We start from the raw sequence: 20,495 nt of genomic DNA on the forward strand, positions 1-20,495 counted from the left end.
TACTACTACTACTACTACTATTACTACTACTACTACTACTACTGTTACTACTGTTACTACTACTACTACTACTACTACTGCTACTACTACTACTACTACTTCTCCTACTACTACTACTACTACTACTACTCTACTGCTGCTGCTGCTGCTACTACCACTGCTGTCACCACCATCACCGCCACCACCAAACAAATAATAGTAATAATAATAATAATAGTAATAATAATAATAATAATAATAATAATAATAATAATAATAATAATAATAATAGTAATAATAATAAACACCACCACCACCACAACTCAGCCCAAACAGCAGCCTGCCCGCCACATTAGCATCACCATCGCAAGTAAGCCCAACTTTCCTCTAAACCTCAGATTTTGAAGGGAAGTGAAGCCAAGCATTTCTCATTTCTTTGGCAGACGCTGAGAGAGAGAGAGAGAGAGAGAGAGAGAGAGAGAGAGAGAGAGAGAGAGAGAGAGAGAGAGAGAGAGAGAGAGATTGTGGCTTCCTGCAGTTCATTATAATCCAGTTATACCTGTTATTGCCTTGGCCTGGTGTCTTTATTTTACTTGTCGCCAAATTTAGACCGTCGTTCTGTCCAGGTGTGTGTTCGAGATGACGGGAGGAGGAGGAGGAGGAGGAGGATTACATAGGATTATTTAAGAGGATATATTGGTTTGTAACGGCGGTATCCACTGAGGAGGAGAAAGAGGAAGAGAAGGAGGAGAAGGAGGAGGAGGAGATAGTGTTGAGGAGGTAAGTACTATGGGAGGAAGTGAAGGGTCAGGCGGAAATGATCGGAGAGAGAGAGAGAGAGAGAGAGAGAGAGAGAGAGAGAGAGAGAGAGAGAGAGAGAGAGAGAGAGAGAGAGAGAGAGAGATAGTGTAAGCGATAATATCATGCAACATTCTCTCTCTCTCTCTCTCTCTCTCTCTCTCTCTCTCTCTCTCTCTCTCTCTCTCTCTCTCTCTCTCTCTCTCTCTCTCTGTCGGGGCTCTATTTTTCTCCAAATCTTGTTATTGTTCCCTCTGGTTCTGTTGCTTATCGAAATATTATCACTTTTCGCCAGGGTTACATAGGCAGAGTTTATAGAATGCATGGAAAAAGAGACCCCCTTCTTGTTGTTGTTGAGAGAGAGAGAGAGAGAGAGAGAGAGAGAGAGAGAGAGAGAGAGAGAGAGAGAGAGAGAGAGAGAGAGAGAGCCAAGTAGTATGTCATGTTTTTGTGTGTGTGTGTATGTGTGTGCGTGCGTTCATAATAATAATTGTCACATTAACTCGTCTTATCTAATTAAAAGACAACAGTTTAAACAACAACAACAGCAACAAGGACGGGAGCGTGAGTTGGAGATTAAGATAAGAATAATGATAGATAAGGGAAGAAGATTGTGGAGGAGGAGAAGGGAGAGGAGGAAGATGAAGATGAAGAGGAGGAGGAAGAAGAGGATGGGGAAGAAGAAGAAGAAGAGCAACAACAACAACAACAAGTAGAAGAGGAGGAGGAGGAGGAGAAGAAGAAGAAGAAGAAGAAGAAGAAGAAGAAGAAGAAGAAGAAGAAGAAGAAGAAAGAAATGCAGATGTCGGAGAAGGAAATAAACAAACAAGTATAATGAAAATCACAATACTAACAACAATAACAACAACAACAGCAACGACAATAATAATAAGGTTGCTAACAATAATAATAGTAATAAAACAACAACAAAAACAACAACAGCAACAACAACAACAACACAATGACACCACAGACACAAAAATGAACCACGTCAAACCTTCTACAGTATTCACCTCACATCATCACATCTATTTATTTATTTACACGGCCATTGAGGTCAAAGAGGCGCTGCAGTCCTCTTGAAAGCCTCTTCACTCCACATCCTCTTTTGTACGTCATTTCCGGACGCTGCAACGGTACGATTTCGGTGGTGGGAGGAGTGAGGCAAGAAGAGAAAAGGGGAAAGGAAAGGAAGGGAGTGAGGACAACATTGAAGGAGAAGGTTGAGGAAAAGAGGAAGGAGATAAGAGAGGCAAATTTGGCAGGGAGGATAATAGTAAAGAAGGTAATAATGGAAGAAGAGGGAAGAGAAGGAAAGGGAAAGAAAAACAGTTAAACAGTAATGACATTTCCGAAGGCGATTAGTAAAAGAAGAGGGTGATGAAAAGAGGAAGGAGATAAGAGAGAAAAGTTTGGCTGGGAGGACAATAGCGAAGAAGGGAGTGATGCAAGAGGAAGAAAAGTGAAGGGTAGGAAAGACAGGAGACTTAAACGGTGAGGACAGTAAGAAAGGGCATTAGACTTGGAGGAAGTTGAGGTAAATTGGAGATAAAAGAGAAGAATCAAGGCAGGAGGACACCACTGCAAGGAATCAATCAAGGCAGAGGGTGAGGAAAGGGGAGAGAGGAAAGAAAGACTGCAGCAAAGGAAGTTAAACAAGAAGTGAGGTGAGAGGAAAAAGTAGTGGAGCGAAGGAAGAACAACAGTGAATGAAGAAATTAGGCAAGGAAGTGGGAAAAGGGGCAGGAAAGATGGGCAAGGAGGAAGAGGGCAACAGAAAAGGCATTTAGGCAAAGAGAAGTGGTTAGGATAGGGAGACAAAACCAGGAAGGTAAACGAGGAGGAATTAGGCAAGGAAAGAGTTGAGGAAAAGGGAGGAAAATGCAAAGGAAATAGCTAGAGAGGAGGACAACAGGAATGGGATGAGAAAAAGAAAGAAGAGATGCAGGCAGGGAGAGGACAAGGGGTGAGGGAGGAAGTGAGACAGCAGATGAAGCAGGGAGTGTGTGTGCGTGTGAGTGGGTCAGAGAGGATGGGTGAGGGGGCGAGAGGGAGGGAAGTGAGGAGCGGTGTTGGGGAAGGTGAGGTGGCTGGGGGAGGGGAAGCGTGAGCAGGTGAGCAAGGTTTCTGAGAAGAGCGAGACAGGACTGGGAAGGCAAATGAATACTGAAGATTCGCCAGATAGTCCGCACTCGCTCTCTCACTCACTCTCTCTTGAAGACGAGAGAGAGAGAGAGAGAGAGAGAGAGAGAGAGAGAGAGAGAGAGAGAGAGAGAGACTTGCAGGAAATCACCTAAAGTTTGCCTTCCTTCCCTTGCTTTCCACCTCGTCTTCCTCTTACTCAGCTCCTCAGTGTTTAATTAAGTTCCTTGTTACGTTTTCAAGTCGCTCACAACTCACCAAATCGCTTCTCTTATCTACCCCGTGTTCTTGTACGTGCCTGTGCCTGTGTATGTGCGTGTGTTTGTCTCTCTCTATACATCTGTTCGTGACGTCATTCATGCCTGCTAGCAAAGGAGGCAAAGGGAATCACAGCAAGTCTCGTAACTCTGCGTGTTTTTCTTGCTTACCCCTCCCCGCCTGTCACGGTTGATGTGGCGTGTTGGCAGACGATGATGGGTTACGCCTGTTTGCCTCCGTGCCGGGCTGTTGCGAGAGGGAGAGGAGAGGGAGATGGACGGGGCAGGAGATGAGAAGGGAAGGGAGAGACGGGGAACGGGGCAAGAAAAGTCAGGGGGGAAGAGGAGGGAGAGTATGAGAGGTTAAAACAAACGAGGCAGATACAGAGAAGAGAGGGAGAGAAGATGTGGAGGAATGAGGAGTATAAAGCAAGAGTGTAAAGGACTGTGGCGTGCAGAGAGAGAGAGAGAGAGAGAGAGAGAGAGAGAGAGAGAGAGAGAGAGAGAGAGAGAGACAGGGTTAAAGTACTTGAAGGAGGGATGAATGAGAAGCTACACACACACACACACACACACACACACACACACACACACACACACACACACACACACACACACACACACACACACACACACACACACACACACACACACACACACACACACACACACACACACACAAACAAGAAAGGGGAAAAAAATAGTGCAGAGGAAGACAATAAAAAAAGTAAATAAGGAAACAATAAAAAGTGAAGAGAAAGGCAATAAAAGGTGTGAAGAGGAAGACAATAAAAAAGAAGAGAAGACCATAAAAAAATAGTAAGGAAGAAGAGCAAAAAAAGAAAAAAATATATATAGCGAAGAGGAAGACAATAAAAAGTTAAAACCAAGAAAAGAAAATAGAGATAAACTTACACAAACAAACCTTCCATACACCACGAAAATTAAAGAAATAAGAGAACAAAAAAAATAAAAAGATTAATTTAGGCAAAAAATAAAATACGTATAAATATTACAACAAACACAAGAGTAAATACAGAGGAAATCATGAAATAGGAGAGAGAGAGAGAGAGAGAGAGAGAGAGAGAGAGAGAGAGAGAGAGAGAGAGAGAGAGAGAGAGAGAGAGAGAGAGAGAGAGAGAGAGAGAGAGAGATAACAATACCATGAGAACAATATACGTAGGTCCGTGGGTAGATAACAAGGAGAGATGGTGTAGTTAAGAGACAGGGAAAGAAACCCGATAGAGACAACGGCCCAGAGAGAGAGAGAGAGAGAGAGAGAGAGAGAGAGAGAGAGAGAGAGAGAGAGAGAGAGAGAGAGAGAGAGAGGTTTATTTTCGCTGATAGAACAATCATACGAAAACCCATGGGAAGGGTGAATTTCTTTGTGTATTTAGAAAGCGGAGGAAGGGGAAGAAGAGGAGTAAGAGGAGGACGAGGACGAGGACGAGGACCTAAAGCATTACCAACAGAAACAGGAGAAGGCAGAAGTAGAAGAGGAGGCGGAGAAGGAGGAGGAGAAACCGCGTAAACTCGACCAGAACGAAGAATAAAAAATGCCATGAAAGGGAAGATGAAGAAGAAGAAGAAGAAGAAGAAGGAGGAGGAGGAGGACAACCAAAGCGTTATCAACAGAAACAGAAGGAGGAGGAGGAGGAGGAAGAGTGCGAAAAATACTAAACCAACAGCCAATAACAACAATACGAACAAGTAGTGACAGGAGAAAGAGAAAGAGGATAAAGAGTGCGAGAAATACCTAACGCACGACCAATAGCAATACGAACAAGAGGAAGTAATGACAGAGAAGAAAGAGGAAGAGGAGGAGGAGGAGGAGGAAGAGGAATGTATCAAAGGACTGAAACGAATTTGTACTTTTGTTTCCCACAATAGTAAGCTTCGAGCGTCTCCCAGTCTGGCTTTGTGTTGCTATTTCATCCCCTAATTGCCTCATTCCAGGTGAACATTTGATGGGCGTCACTCAGGAACCTAGACTGAAGGCCTCTTGGGCACGCTGGCTCGCTTGGCTTCTGTCCCCGTGCCTCCAGTGAGTGTGTCTTTCGTTTTCTCATCCCTTGGAGCATATTTTTTTAAGGCATCTCGTCTCGATTATTCTTAACAGGCTGCTGTGGTGCCATTAGGATTTTTCAAGGGCGTTTTAGTGATTGTGATAATAGCAGTGGAAGTCATTGTGGTTTTATAAGGACGTTTTTGTGGTTCTTATGGTAGTAGTGGATGTTATTAAGGTGTTTCAAGGGTGTTTTAGTGATTCTAGTGATGGTAGTGGAAGTTAAGATGGTTAAGATGGTTAAGAAGTTACTATGGGTGGGAATGGTTTCAAGGGTGCTTTCATGATTCTAGTGGCAGTTCAGAAAGTATTTTGTTCTTTTCTATAAAAAAAAAGAATAAAAAAAGACATTAAAGGTTTCGGTGTCTTATCTCGACTATTGTTAACAAGCTGCAGGTGAAGTTGCCAAGAGATTTTGTTTGTGTTTTCTTAATACTATTGTTACTTCAACAAGGATTCTGCATTAGAAAAAAAAAAAACGTAAGCACTTATAAAAGAACCCGACTAGTGATTTTTGTGTCCTGTGAAAGCAGTCCTTGTGAGCAGGAGACACTTCCTTCGCTCGTCTCCACGGCGCCTCCACGCACCGCCGGGCACACAATAAAACACAGCAGAACAAACAGCTTCGCCCTTCTTGGCCTTTACGAAACTGTAATGAGCCACACTGTCTAGTCTAGAGAGAGAGAGAGAGAGAGAGAGAGAGAGAGAGAGAGAGAGAGAGAGAGATATGCAGGATAATAAAGACGAAGACTTCTCCCCATCCACCACTACAGTTGGATCGAACCGAAATCGCTGGAATTATAAGAAAACGTACCAGAATCACTTATCACTTTTATGCGCTTACTAATGTGACGTAAAACATTAAAGAGAAGATCGTGCTGTTAATGTATCAGTAATTTCTTCCAAGACAAAGAGCAATCACTAAAAATAAACGCTATAAGATGTGCCTTGATATAATGCAATGTAACGATGATTTATGAAGCAATAAGAAAGACGACAAATGTGTGAGCACGTACATATCGTAAGTTCCTCCCTCCCTCCTTCGCCTCAGGTGAATTTTCCCTTCCAACATGACTGCCACGAGAGTTCCACCAAAATTATTCCTTCCGTGATAAGTTAGGTTAGGTTTGGTTAACTTAGGTAAGGTTAGGTTAGATAAGGTAACGAAAGGTAAAAGGAAGGCTGGGTGAGGTGAGGTAAGGTTAAATAAGGCTTGGTTAGGTAAGGTTAGTTTAGGTAAGGTTATACAAGATATGGTAAGGCAAAGTAAGGTAAGGTAAAGCTATTTTAGATCAGCTTGGATTAGTTTAGGTAAGGTTAGGTTAGGTTAGGTAAGATAAGGGAAAGGAAGATAAGATGTTAACTGTTGAATATTTCTTTTTGATAGAATTATGTAGGGTAAAAAAATCATGTAGGAACCTTTGTGGGTGGAATGTACTTGTATGGAATTTTGGCTTCGTGTTTTTAAACGTTTCAGCTTTATAATACCAATACTCTTAGCTGGACGTAGTGGAAGTAACTGATATTTTCAAGAGTGTGTGCTTCATTCTAGCGATAGATGAACAAAGAACCCTGCACTATCAACGGACGAAACCCATGAGAACCCGACTAATCAACTCCATTGTCTCTGAAACGAGTCCGTGTGAAGCCATGAAACCCCAAAGTGTTTCGGACTAATACCCTTACAGAGAAGCGTGAGTGAGAGTGCTTGTGTTGGAGAGATGGAAACTTTCATTGCTACGTGGCTGAACGGAAAATTATTCAGGTAATTAATGGAGTGGCTGGAATATACCTCCCCGTCCGTAGCGCGTCGTTTTATTGCACTCGCTTCACACTTGGCCAACGCGCGGAGCATTTCATAACTAATGGCGCGTTACTTGCTTTTTAATGAGCCGTGAAATATCAGGTGAGTCTCCAAAATTGAGTGTGTTCAAATGGCATCCGTAGCTTCCTCTTTATGGTGTATTTATAGTGAACATTAGTGGTGTGTGTGTGTGTGTGTGTGTGTGTGTGTGTGTGTGTGTGTGTGTGTGTGTGTGTGTGTGTGTGTGTGTGTGTGTGCGCGCACCTGTCTGTATTCATCCGCCCACCTGTTATAGCGTTTATCTGTCTCGCGTGCGTGTGTTTGTCTATCTATCTGCCGTATCTGTGTGTGCTCAGCCGTTATCCCCGGAGCTGTGTAAATAAGTGTGAATGGACGAATTTAACTGGATTTCACGACACATTTGGAAACATGAGCATGGGGAAAAAGTTGAGAGAGGGAGAGAGGGAGAAGGAAGCCCAGTGCTGTTATTGAAATTGACACACGCGCGCAAACACACACACTCACACATACACACACACACACACACACACACACACACACACACACACACACACACACACACACACACACACACACACACACACACACGCGATACATTTAGAAGGCTCAGCTGTTAGAATACATAAAACAGTATCTCTTAAAGCATCATTAAAAGGGAAGTGTTGCAAAAACCATCAAACGTAGAAATGAGCCATTGGGAGAAATATTTAGGTAACATTATATGAAAAGGCCAAACGTAACACAACCATAGAATTTTTTTACTCAAGGAAGATAAAACTTAGGTGAAAAAAAAAAAGGATTTAAAAAGAAGCGTAGAGAGATCAGAACAAAATGTTGATAATAACAATGATGATGATGATGATGATGATGAGGATAATAATAATAATAATAATAATAATAATAATAATAATAATAATAATAATAATGATAATAATGAAAACATAAACCAGAAAGGAATACAGAATATAATGAAGAAAAAAACACACACACACACACACACACAAAAAAAAAAAAAAAAAGATGAAAGAAATAATTTAAAAAAACTTAACAGCCACACGGAGACCCACAAAACGACTTAACGAGAACATTTATAGAAACACAACATATTTCAAGAGGATTATATTAAAAAGAGATGGTCATAAAAGCGTGAAACATACTACATATTAAACACCCGAAGACATTCACACACACACACACACACACACACACACACACACACACACACACACACACACACATATATTAGGATTCTGAGGTGAAGGAAGAGAAAGAAGAGGAGGAGAAGGAAGATAAAATGAAGAGGAGGAAAGAGAAGTGTGAAAAAAGAGCATGTAACAGATAGTCTACGTCTTATAATGAGGTTGCCTACTTAAGAACACGTCTCAGTTATCAGTTTTATTACAAGAGTGAGAACTGGACGGAAAGTAATGAGCAAGTCCCATTTCGCTCCTTTCTCCCTCCTCGGACACACTGAGCTGCACGTAAGGACAACACTTAACCACTTACAAATCTAATAGACAGGACCAGAATGGATGCGGGGTGGTGAGAGTATAAACTAAGCGCTTAATTAAGACATCTAAAGTTACTGTTGACCACTAAAATAATGTAGAGAATAATATAAAGAATGCTGTAAGATTTTTGATTTATGGATTTGAAATTTTGGACTTTAAGATATAAGAAAAGCTGCAAGAACCCAGTAGGCCTACATGTGGCAGTTCTTATATAAAACATATCTACTTATATATATGTCTGTCTTTCCTATCCATAAATAGCTCCCTATTAACTCGGTATAAACAACCTAATTATTGTGTATGTTTTAATCATTTATCATTCTGTTTCAGAACCAGTTTCTTCTGATTTATTTATTTATTTTTATTTATTTTTTTCCTTCTAATCATGCTTGAGCCTGTTATTTCTAGGTTAGGATTCTTGTACAATTCATCGCTCAGTCTTTTACATTTCATAGGTTTTAGTGGAAGTTATTTGGAGTTTTCAGGGATTGTCATGATTGTAGTGATTGTTTAGTGATGTTTATGCACCATCAGTGGGAAAAACACTCGTGAACGTCATGATGAAAGAACAAAGCGTTTAAGAATACCGTTCTTAGTTTTATCCTGATTACGAGCCATACCAATTTTGTCTACTCTGTAATATTTGCAGCTTATGTCTTCCGTGTCCGGAGGTGTTAGAAAATTGCAAGAATATATCCTGGTAATGAAGGGAGATTATTCTTTCTTATATTCTAGCTTAGCCAAAGAGAAAGATAAAAAAAAAATAACATACAAGAAAACTCGGAATAGGAAGTTAGTTATTGGAGAGAAGGTGTAGGAATTTAAGAAAGGAAACTCCGGATATTTTTGAGTATGGGGTTAGATTCGTCTCACTTGTGTAAAGAAATTAGGAAGGGCGTATGAGAGTATTGCGTGTCTGGTTACGAGCACCTGACTTGCTATTGCTACGTGAACATTTGTTAGTTTATGAACGTCTCTCTCTTTTGTGAGGAAATGATACGGAAGGGCATGTCGAGGCTGAGTCCTGTTACATATACACACTTATTACACGAAAATTTGTATGCGCGTCACCTCCACGAGAGAGCGTTTGTGTGAGTGAGTTTGGAATGAATTGTTGTCCTGACTCAGTTCCGCGGGTTTCTGGCTTCTAGTTCCAGCGAGCGGCAGTGCGATTTTTCTTTTTTAGAGGGATATATTCTGCTGACTTTAATGTTACTCCTGCACTGTTTCCCTTTGTGCAGTCTATCATCTTATTTTCCGTCATTGCGCTGGTGGAGCCATCAGAAATCAAGTACCTTTGTGCTCCCTTTCCCACTGTGGTAAGTGTCTCCCCTTCATCTTGAGTCCAATGATCTATTAAAAATCTATCATTTGTCGGTTTTTTTTTTAGATTGTTGGCAGGTGAGAGGACTTGAGAATGAAGAAATATAGTAAATATGTTTTGCACGTACTCCCACTGTGTTTAATGTTCTTGATCTTAACTCCTCGGATCTGGTAAACGTTCAACAATTGTCAAGCTTCTTAAACTGTTAGATTTCGATATTGTGAGCAGGTGAGAGGACTTGAGAATGAAGAAATATGAAAATAAATACGTTTCCCATTTATTCACCCTGTGTTTAAAGATCTTGACAGTTTGCTAAAGGTTTGTCAATTGTCATCCTTCTTAAATTGTTAAGTTATTAGATTGTTAGCTGCTGAAAGGACTTGAGAATGAAAGAATATGATAAATACGCTTTGTACTTATTCCCGCTGTGTCCGTCCTAAGTCTTAAGTCCTTTGATCTGTTAAAAAATCTATCATGCTTCTTAGATTGACCGTAGATGAAGGAACTTAAGCTAAACAGGAAAGGAATAAAAAACAATGCAAGTAAGAATGACACGTAACTGAACTTCTGACCACGACTGTACCACACAAAGATAATTGTCGTGTTCGAGTTAATTAAAAGTCTTGAATATCGATATCGTTTTCCCCCAGTAAAGGAATAAATAAATATAAGTAAGAATCAAAAGTAAGACATGCTTAAGAACAGTTGAGGGGATAAGGAGAATAAAGACGAGGAAAAGTAAGATAAAAGGAAAGAAAAGTAAGGGATTAGGAAGATTCTATGAAGATAAAGCATTAAAGATAGAAATAGAGGTGCAGGAGCAAGAGAAAGAGGGAAAGCATACGAAAGGAAAGGAAGAGGAAGAGAATAAGGAATAAAAGGAAGGCGTAAAAAGGAATGAGAAAGGTGACAGTGTAAATGGAGAACAAGGAAGGAGATGAGGAGGAAGTGAAAATAGAAGAGAAGCAAGGAGAGAAATACGAAAAAAGAAGGGGGAGAAGAAGGAGGAGAAGGAAGGACTGAGAAGAAAGAAGGAACAAAATGGTAAAATACGTGAAGCAGCAGCAGGTGGAAAACAAGGTAGAGAGAGAGAGAGAGAGAGAGAGAGAGAGAGAGAGAGAGAGAGAGAGAGAGAGAGAGAGAGAGAGAGAATATAAAAGCAGAAACAGAAAGGGAACCAGAAAAAATAAAGACGAAAACAAGAAAAAAATAATAAAGTAGGAGGAGGAACAGGAGGAGCAAAAGAGAGAAAAAGACAAAGAAAAAGAACAAAGACCACCCCCCCACTCCCCCGCATCTCATAACAACTTCACCCCCACATCGGCACCTCCGTAATAAAAGCCTCACCTGACAAGTAAAGGAAGTCAAGGCGTGAATTCGAGAAACCCTTTCTTTTTTTTTCCTTCTTTTTTTCTTAACACCACGAAGAAGAGGAAAAGAGACTGACGGAGGCGAAGGGCGAGAGAAGTGAAGGAGAAGGAGAGAGAGAAACGAAGGAGAAAATGAGAAGAGGATGGGGGGGAGATGAAGAGAAATACGTACGAGTATAATAGGGGACCCGTTGTGTGTGTGTGTGTGTGTGTGTGTGTGTGTGTGTGTGTGTGTTGCCAGGTCCCATGTGCGTCTTCTTGGCTCTGTGTACGGGGCAGGACATAAATAGAAACACCCTCAAAGGACAAATAAAAAAAGAAACAGAGAGAGAGAGAGAGAGAGAGAGAGAGAGAGAGAGAGAGAGAGAGAGAGAGAGAGAGAGAGAGAGAGAGAGAGAGAGAGAGGCATATTTAGGTTGACACTCGAGCATATGTGAAGATGATGCGAACTAATAGACTCGACCTGCAGCGGAGAGAGAGAGAGAGAGAGAGAGAGAGAGAGAGAGAGAGAGAGAGAGAGAGAGAGAGAGAGAGAGAGAGAGAGAGAGAGAGAGAGAGAGAGAGAGATGACAATAATGATAATGTTAATGAATAAGCCATCATTATCGTCATCATAATGAATAGAAGAGTAAACAAGGAAGAGGCGTAGGAGGAGGAGGAGGAGGAGGAGGAGGAGGAGGAGGAGGAGGAGGAGGAGGAGGAGGAGGAGGAGGAGGAGGAGGAGAAAGACACAACTCTAATGGTGATGGTGATAATGATAATGATAATCCTGTCAAGCCCCCGGAGAGAGAGAGAGAGAGAGAGAGAGAGAGAGAGAGAGAGAGAGAGAGAGAGAGAGAGAGAGAGAGAGACCACGCTGCTCACTCGACCCTAACTATAGATACAGTGATGGTCCAGCCTTCACTATCGTCCTGACAGCTCATGATTTTCACCCTCCCCCTCTCTTCCCCCTCCCGCCTCCTCCCTTCCTCTCCCTCCCTTGTCCCTACTTCCCCCCAACCTTACGCACCTGAACCTCACCCATCCCCTCTCCTCTCACCCAAACCCTCAAAAGTCAATCCCCTTCTCCCTCCCTCTCCTCTCCCTTCTCCCATCGTTCATCAAAGAGCTAATTTGTCCTCTCTCCCTCCCACCCTCTGCCTCTCTCTCTCTCCCTCCCACCCTCTCCCTCTCTCTCTCCCTTCCTTTCCCCTAGTGTCTGTTATCCCTCCTGTTATCCTTCCCGGCTCTCCCTTCCTTGTGGCTCTCTCCTGCCCCCACCACCTGCCGCTCCCTCCTCACCCTGGCTCCGTGCCACCGAGGTCGCCCTTCGAGGTTAATCTCCCGCAGTGGCAGAAGGAAACGGAGGTGATTTCTGCTTGTCTGGAGCCGCGTAGCACACTTTTTGTTGCATATGTGAAAGAAGAATGGTGTGTGTGTGTGTGTGTGTGTGTGTGTGTGTGTGTGTGTGTGTGTGTGTGTGTGTGTGTGTGTGTGTGTGTGTGTGTGTGTGTGTGTGTGTGTGCGTGTAGGTGTGGGTGTGCGTGCTAAATGCGCCGCCAACCAGCCACCTCACTAACTTGCCCTTTATGGAGTTCCCTAAAACTAATATAATATTATGCAAATTCCGTATTTTCACTCTGACCTCAATTTTGCGAAGAACATTCAACCTTCCCGCTTTTCTTATTTACCCTTGGCGTGTTCCACATTCCTCACCCCTTCATGGCCGGTGCTCCTCCCAGCGGGTATTACTTTGATGGCTGCCTCTTGATCACACACCCGGGGACCTCGCAGGCTACTGAAGGCATCACGCGGGAGTGGCCAGCATGTGGAGGCAGAGTATAGGACATTTTTCTCATGGACATTTCTTCCCTGGATATCTTCTGCTGTTGAACATTTCTCTCATAGACATTTCCTCTCTGGGTCCTGTCTACTCCCGGATATTTTTTTTTCCTCTCTTCAGACATGCTCCTACTTCTTTATTCATTTGGCTATTTATATTTTTTCACTTCTTGACAACTTCCGCCATAACTTTTACAACCACTTATACACTTATTTATTTATGCATCACAGTCTCCTCTTAAATCATTCTGTAACCGGAAGAAAAAAGGACGAAAATTTACATATTCTTTTTTTTTCTATTTCCAATGCAAACTTTTTTTTTTTCTCATATCGTATTTAATTTAATTTAATCTTTACAGTGCTTTGACTGGTAACGAAAGACGAGCATAGTAGTGAAAAGCTTACTCCGCTAACCTCGCCTTAACTAGACGATGAAGAGATTCGGTTTTGATAATTGTTGCGTTAGTACATTCCAGTGTTACCAGATACACCCACGGAGGAAGATGACCACAGAGGATAATGCCTATAAGGTACAATGCCCACAAGGAAATATGTCAAAAGGGAAAAAAAAAAAAAAAATCACAGGGGAAAATGTCAAGAGGGAAATACAACACAGTCCCCTTTCATTCACCTGTCGTCCTAAGTTTTCCTTCCTAAAGACGAGAACGCGAGATGAGAACAAGAATATAATAAAATAAGGGAAGCTGTAAGAAGCCATCAGGCCTACACGTGGCAGTCCTTGGATGAAACATATCTATCTACTTCCACTATCATCCCCATCCATGATTTTGTCTAATCTTTTAAAGCTCCCTAATGATTCACCACTAACAACCTGATTACCGAGTTTATTCCATTCATCAACCACTTTATATGAGAACCAGTTCCTTCCAATCTCTTTATTGAAGCTAAATTTTTCAAGCTTGAACCCATTAGATATACTATGGGTTTTAGAGGCCGTGTTACATCATTTCTCGGAACAACTCTATAGAAAACTGATGAATTGGAACCATACTTTGCCAGAACCTGTGTCAGCCCTCTAATTTTCATCCCTCTCCGTGTCTTTCCTTTCCTTGCAGCGTAGCGTCGTGCGTGGTGTGTGGCGTGTGGCAGACTCGGCGCCCCCCACCACGCACGCCGCACCTGTGTCAGTAGGTCACCAGTCACTCCCCTGTAACTTAATTCCACTGAGGGTGTTTAATATTTCCATCCTTTTTCTCCTTATTTCCCGCGGCGAGCGAATCGTCATGGTGATAAATGTCCACCATTAACAGAACGCAAGTATAATTTTCCACGTCATTTATCAGGAAATTAGTGTCATCTTCCTTTTTCATTTTTCCTCTTTTTTCCCTTTTTTTCAACTCTGTCTGAAATTGCATCTTTTTAATTGACGATCTTATAAAAAAAAATCATAACTTGGAATTTCGGTCACATTAATATTAGCAGTTAAAAAAAAAGTGGGTTATATTGCTTGACTGGTTGATTGGAAGTTTGGTTGATTGACTGGTTGATGAGAAGGTTGTTTGCTTGATTGATGCCTTGGCTGGTTGGTAGGAAGATTGTTTGCTTGATTGTCTGTCTATCTGGCTGATGGGAAGATTGCTTGGTTGATTGCATGCGTGGGTACTTGTTTGGTTGACTGCTCGGTTGACTAACTAATTATTCGCATTGTTTCGTTGGTTGGTCGATTGTCTGTACGGCAACCTACATCCTTTTCTGTTTATTTCCCTATTTCCTTACTTGCTTGTTTAATTGACTAAGTGATCGACCGTTTTCGTTGAGTATTGCTTCTTACGTCGACTGATTAATATGTACGTCACTTGGTAAGCGCGTCAATTATCTACTTGACTTGATTAACAGATATCTTGCTTAATTAGACAATTATGATTTTGTATTATCTCACAGAAGAAAATAAAGCCATCTCGTAGGAATAGAAGAAAAGGGAGCAGCGGAACAAGGCTTTGTAATGGAGGGAGTGAAGAAACATGGGAAGGATCGACCAGGAGGAAAGAGGGATGGATCACTGACAGGGGCGAGGAAGCAGGAAGGGTCACCGGCAGGGGAGGAAAAAGAGAAAAGGGGAGGAAAGTGGCAGATGGAAGGACAGGAGGGGAAGACGGAGGGGGGAGAGAATCGGAGAAGTGACAGGAAGTAAAAAAAGGGTGGAAGGGGGAAAGCTAAGGATAGGGTGGGAAGGAGGAGAATAAAGGAGGGAGAGTAGAAGGATGTAGGAAGGATTTATATTGTAGTGTTTGTAGTATTCTTCGCATATCCTTACGAAATATTCTACTGATCTTCACATCTCTCCTTCTCACAGTTCGCGGAGTTATATAATATTCTCTCTCTCTCTCTCTCTCTCTCTCTCTCTCTCTCTCTCTCTCTCTCTCTCTCTCTCTCTCTCTCTCTCTCTCTCTCTCTCTCTCTCTCTCTCTCTCTCTCTCTCTCTCTCTCTCTCTCGCTGTCACATAATTAAATAAGTGAGGAGTCAGGTTTCAGATGACGCTGTAGCTTTGTAATTGCCTTCACGACACTCAATCTCCTCGCCAAGGTATATTTAAGTACTAGAGCGTGGCAGAGACGTGTTAAGCCAATCCTATATAAGACATTCGAAACCCTTCAAGATTCCATAAGCGAGTAATGGAACAGTAATAAAAAAGAATCTGTGTATGAGCAAGGAAACTCTCTCTCTCTCTCTCTCTCTCTCTCTCTCTCTCTCTCTCTCTCTCTCTCTCTCTCTCTCTCTCTCTCTCTCTCTCTCTCTCTCTCTCTCTCTCTCTCTCTCTCTCTCTCTCTCTCTCTCTCTCTCTCTCTCTCTCCCAGATACTGTCTGTCAGTTTCTTTACGTGTGGGTGAAATTTCATTATCCCAAAACACGCCTGATAGCGGCCCGTCAGAATGGATGGGACGGTTCTTCTGTCTCCCTCTCTTTCTTACTCTTTTTACTTGTGTGTGTGTCTTCGAGGCTCTTGGGTCTCCTGGTGGTGGTGGTGGTGGTGGTGGTGGTGGTGGTGGTGTAGTTGTCTTTCTTTGTGTTTCTGTTGTTTTTAATTTTCATTTCTCTTTTTTATCTTCATCTATATCATATTTTCTTCATTTTTTCCTTTTCTTTTCTTTTCTTTTCTCTTTTTCTACTTCTTCTTCTTCTTCTTCTTCTTCTTCTTCTTCTTCTTCTTCTTCTTCTTCTTCTTCTTCTTCTTCTTCTTCTTCTTCTTCTTCTTCTTGGCATTGCTATTGTTGTTGTTGTTGTTCTTATTATTACTGTTATTATTTTTTATCATCATCATCATTATCACTGCTGCTAGTATTATCGTTATTCTTCCTTTCTTCTTTGATTTTTTTCTTTACCTCATGGAATCGTTTATTTTTTTATTTACATATAATAATAATAGCTTCTGTTTTTTTTTTTTTTTTTGTTTTTTATATGATAAATGGATTAATACTCTAATGACTAACTGCAACACCTTGATCGCTGCAAGGAATAAAGGAAACCGCTCTTGTGTTGTTGGGTTTCCTCTCTTCCTCTCCCTCTGCCTCGCTTGCTCATACTTCGTGTCGATATTAGGGTATAAATCTGTGCAATTTACGACATTTTAAGAACCCTTGGTAAAATATAAACTCTCCCCCCGTCCTCCTCCTCCTCCTCCTCCTCCTCCTCCTCCTCCTCCTCCTCCTCCTCCTCCTCCTCCTCCTCCTCCTCCTCCTCCTTCTCTCGTGACTCTAAATTCTCCGCTTTAAGTGTTTTAAAGGAGGAATAGGCAAAAAGAAAGACGAATAATCTCTCTCTCTCTCTCTCTCTCTCTCTCTCTCTCTCTCTCTCTCTCTCTCTCTCTCTCTCTCTCTCTCTCTCTCTCTCTCTCTCTCTCTCTCTCTCTCTCTCTCTCTCTCTCTCTCTCTCTCTCTCTCTCTCTCTCTCTCTCTCTCTCTCGACCCAGCCAGCTGCAAGTAATAAGGTGAGGAGATAAAGATAAAAAAAAATAGCAAGATAAGGGAAAAATATATAAATGTATGTACATCTAAAAGAAATGTCATTATAAGGAAACTTTGCAGGATTAAGAAACTATTGAAGAGTTTCCCCTGCCAAGTGTCACGCGTCCCGTTCTTTCTGAAGTAAATATTTTGATCTCTTGCGCTCTTCTCTTTTTATTTATTTTTTATTTATTTTTTCTTTTCTTTTCTTTTTTTCTTTTTATGCCAATTTTTGTGGTCGGAATATTTGTTGCTATTTAAGAGACAAAAATATTGGGTTTTTTTTTTTTTTTTTTGCTAATCTTAATGTCGCATTATTTTTCTTCTTCTTCTTCTTCTTCTTCTTCTTCTTCTTCTTCTTCTTCTTCTTCTTCTTCTTCTTCTTCTTTTTCTTCTTCTTTATTTTTATTCTTGGTGTCACTCTGTAGTCTGCTTGTAAGAAGTTCTCTTCCACGAAGAAGGAAAATAATATTGTGTTTTGCTTGTCGTATTTTACCTGAACGGAACTTTAACTCTTTTCCGAATCATTCTCGTCTAGTGTGTGTGTGTGTGTGTGTGTGTGTGTGTGTGTGTGTGTGTGTGTGTGTGTGTGTGTGTGTGTGTGTGTGTGTGTGTGTGTGTGTGTGTGTGTGTGTGTTCTTTATACTCTCAATGTTTCACACTAACTAAACAATAATTTCTCTCTCTCTCTCTCTCTCTCTCTCTCTCTCTCTCTCTCTCTCTCTCTCTCTCTCTCTCTCTCTCTCTCTCTCTCTCTCTCTCTCTCTCTCTCACTTGCTCCACTGCTAAGATAGTCTTTGTTCACTTAACAGAATTCATGGCGTCAATATCTTTCCAAAAAAAGGAAAAAAAAGTTTAAATTTACCAGATGTGCGCATTTCGAACATTCGCATTCGAATGAAAATAAATCAGTGAAAATTAAGGTGGTAAGATTTTTTTATTTGCAGCATCCATATCCTCTTAATATTCTTCACTCTCGAAACGTAGTACATAAGAAAATATATAAAATAAATAAATAAATAGTTAAGTAGATAGATAAATAAGATGAAACTGAAAAATGCAATAGTGGAAGTAGTAGTAGTAGTAGTAGTAGTAGTAACAAAGAAATAAATACATTAGTAAATAAATAAATAAAGTAAATAAGTAAATAATATTGACTGTGCTAAAAATAACCGGAGCCGCCCCGAGAGCCCCCCATCAATAACGCACCACAGAACTTTCATGGACAAAGAAGCTCCAATTTGCGCCGCATTCACCAGAGTACCGAAGCGCCCTCTTGCCACCCTCTCCAAGTCTGCCGGCGGAGGAGCTGCGAACACTTGAGGCATTGGTAATCTCCGTCCATCAGTCTTACGTTACAAAAGCCTCTCTCCTTCTTATTTCCCTGTCCTATTTTTTTTTCTCCCTCTTTTCTTTTTTCTTTCTTTTTTTTCTCCTACACCTCCCCGTGAACTGTTCCGTATAAAAGAAAAAAAGAAAAAAAAAAAATGAAGCCTGCTATAGTGTTGGCAATGATCGAGGATTCCGTTTTCATTTTCTCGCAGTTGGTAATTGGATGGGGAACTCGCGAAGATGGAGTCAATTACTTACAAGGAGGTGGCAGCGGAGGGATCGTGAAGGGAGGCGACACTAGAGAAGAAAGGATGGATGCAGTAGTAGGACCTTATTCTAAAACACTTCCGAGCAGCACCTCCACTACTTTCAAATGGTTCGAGTTGAAGTTACACTGTTTTTTAAGAGCGTTTTTGCCGTTCAAGTGACAGATTAACAAGATTTCTACATTACTGACAGCAGAAACACTTGAGAACCCGGCTAATTATTTCTGTGGTCCTTGAAAAAATTGTCGTAGTGAGAAAAAGCAAAGCCTTTTTTGAATATGGGTCGTAGGCAGGTGGTGGTGTCAGAGAGAGAGAGAGGGGGGGGGAGTAGATATAAGTGAGTATTACATTATTAATCCCATGAATAACATTATACCAAAAAGGGAAGCACAACTGGAGGTGAACTATCAGACAGGAAAACCAAGTCCCTTTAATACCGTCCCTTCTGCTGCTACTTCCATTAATATTTAGGGGAGCTTAGAATACACACTTGAAAATCACTACTCTCTCTCTCTCTCTCTCTCTCTCTCTCTCTCTCTCTCTCTCTCTCTCTCTCTCTCTCTCTCTCTCTCTCTCTCTCTCTCTCTCTCTCTCTCTCTCTCTCTCTCTCTCTCATTGGCCACGTGGAGAAATGGTAGCGCGTCTGAGTCCAGATAAGAAGGTTGAATGTTGGAGCCACTCAGAGGTCAAATTTAATGCGTTCCTCGATGTTTTATAATTCTCTCTCTCTCTCTCTCTCTCTCTCTCTCTCTCTCTCTCTCTCTCTCTCTCTCTCTCTCTCTCTCTCTCTCTCTCTCTCTCTCTCTCACCGATCCTTTTTCTCTCTTGTTTCTCCTCCTCTCTGTCTCCTTTAGTGATTTCCTGCCTTCACTCCCTCCCCTATTTTGTTTCCCGCATCCCTTTCAGCCACCCTTCGTCAATCTCTCTCTCTCTCTCTCTCTCTCTCTCTCTCTCTCTCTCTCTCTCTCTCTCTCTCTCTCTCTCTCTCTCTCTCTCTCTCTCTCTCATCCCTTTGGTCAGATTAGCGTTTGTTCCCAATTTTATTACTTCTTCCTCCTACTGGTTTTCTATTTTGCTCTTGCTTCTTCTCCCCTTTCGTCCTTTACTCTTTCATGTTTCCCTTGTGCTACCTTTTTTCCTATTTTTCTTCCTTTTACCGTATACCCTACTTCACTTGCTTTTGCCTTACCTCACTCCCTTCTACCTCATCTTCTCCTCCTCTTCCTTCTCCTCGTTCCATTGCCTCTTACAATATATAGGATACACTTAGCATCAAAAATTTGACTCTACGGATTAATATTTTCTTCCTTCCGTCACCTACAGGAGGGCAAAGACACGAGACCTCTTCTCTCCCCAAGGCCGCCAGAAACCAGACACTTGACCGCTTCACCTCTGAGACTTCACGCCCCAAGCACACCCCGCCGCCCTGTCACCTCACGCCCATGTCTTTCCGCCATACTAAGGCGTCCATGAAGGTTCCGGGTAAGTTGTATAGTTTATTTTTTGTACTTTATTTATTTATTTGTTTGTTTTGCTATCAGTCTGTCTGTTTGTCTGGTTATCTATTTATGTGTCTTTCTGTGTATCTGTATTTTTTCTTTCTTTTTTTATTTGTTTGTTTGCTTTCTTATTTATTCATTTTTTTTTATCTGTCGCATTTTTGTATTATATTGTTTTTTTCTTATCGTGTATTTTTCAAGGGTGTATATATATTTTTTTTTATCTCTTGCTTCTTATTTTTTTTTTATCTTTTTGCAATATTATTTATTTATCTATTTTTTAAGGTGTTTTGTATATATGTGTGTGTGTGTGTGTGTGTGTGTGTGTGTGTGTGTGTGTGTG

The 20,495-nt window shown here is 41.4% G+C and overlaps 1 long non-coding RNA gene across 1 annotated transcript in view; it reads left to right on the forward strand.

Annotated features, from left to right (window-relative positions):
• Positions 1–20,495, forward strand: part of LOC135105835 (uncharacterized) — a 100,479-nt gene extending 79,984 nt beyond the window's left edge. The window contains exon 5 of the long non-coding RNA XR_010271029.1: positions 19,977–20,495. This is a non-coding gene — a long non-coding RNA (uncharacterized LOC135105835). The remainder of the gene's footprint in view (positions 1–19,976) is intronic.

Source organism: Scylla paramamosain, chromosome 12, assembly GCF_035594125.1.
Source record: "Scylla paramamosain isolate STU-SP2022 chromosome 12, ASM3559412v1, whole genome shotgun sequence".
Lineage (NCBI taxonomy): Eukaryota > Metazoa > Arthropoda > Malacostraca > Decapoda > Portunidae > Scylla > Scylla paramamosain.